This window comes from Myotis lucifugus, unplaced genomic scaffold (assembly GCF_000147115.1).
Source record: "Myotis lucifugus unplaced genomic scaffold, Myoluc2.0 scaffold_75, whole genome shotgun sequence".
Lineage (NCBI taxonomy): Eukaryota > Metazoa > Chordata > Mammalia > Chiroptera > Vespertilionidae > Myotis > Myotis lucifugus.
The window spans coordinates 4,343,923-4,345,424 of NW_005871123.1; positions in this window are offsets into that span (position 1 = coordinate 4,343,923).

Here is a 1,502-nt window from a genome sequence, read left to right on the forward strand (position 1 = left end):
CAATTTGTATTTAATCCCTTCAACGCTTTCAACCAGTTCCCCAACTTCCAGAAATATCTTAAATAAAATTTTATCTATAATATAATGTTGATGTCATTATTGACAAAGTGTTTTCAGTACATTTAAGAGCCCCTAATAGTTGAGGTCCTTCTATTTTATGTCAATATAAACATATAGACTGTTTTTAATTTTAAAATCTCAGTGTTGAGATTAAATTTCTGTGGGTTTTAGGTGTTTTTATTTTTTTCTAAACTAAGAAATTAGATTATTTAGTCAGAAACATTGAGTCTTACTTTCTATTTTCTATTTTTTTTTGGTGATTATTTGAGCCACAAACACACAGTGTTTTTTGTTAGTAGTATCTTAAGGGAACCTTGAAATGTTTTCCTATTGCTTCATATTATTTTTTAATATTATGTAAAATATGCCAATTACTTATGAGGTTTCTACTGCTTTATTTCTAATTAGCTCCTTTGCCTTTGAGGGTGAAGTAATCTTGCATTGTTGTTGTTTTTACGCATCATTTCAAATCATAGTATATCTACAGGTAAAATATTATTTGGTGCCTGACCTTTGATTTATCCTAGTATCTGTTTGTAAGAGCTTCTTTCACTTCTGCTCTTCTGTAATCCTGTTCATTTCATCAGAATTTTCCTTCCTATGTCATCTATTTCATGTTCTGTTTTTATAAATTGCCTTGCATCGTGCTTACCATCTTAATCTTCTTTGTCTTTTTAAAGTATGCCACTAATCTTAAGCATTCTTACAAGAGAGAACAATTTCATGATCTCTAATTCTTTTTCTTACTAAATCCTTTGTCTCTCTATTCAAACACTGTTTACTCATTTTCCATATTCAATGTTCTACTGTTCCTGAAGTTTTTAATTGACTAATTTAAAAATGTAATTTTAATACCTCATTTTTAGAATACTTATATTTACTTTTAAAGGAAATTCTTTAATTGGCTTTCTTATCATTTTTTGAAATCAGCAAGCATGAATACCTACTCTATGTTTGGTTTTAGGTCAAGTTCTTTTGGGGTTACTAAAAAATAGCTTGCTTTCTATGCCCTCAAATCATTAGTCTAATGAGATTATCACACATCAAACAATATGTAAGGCAACACATAATCAAGTGCTAAATTGTGTGGTCTTGGCCTGTGTGCAACATATTCAGAGAGGATAAAGAGTAATGAGGATCATGAAAAGACTAGAACTTAATTTAAATAAGTTTAATAACTCAAACTATCTTGCATAATGTATGTTATTAAATCTCCATCATTACCTATATTTTCTTTTAAATAAATTGTTACTCTAATAAACTTAGCGGTGTTGAATTTTGTGATTTATAATTAGTTAAATTAATAATAAACTTATATTTAGAATTATTATAAGTAAAATCAATTGAGAAAGGATTCAGAAAAGTATATTGTCATTTTCTAACATCTTTAAGGTTTGGTGGGATACCTTTATGATTTCTTGCTCTAAACTATATAAATCAAT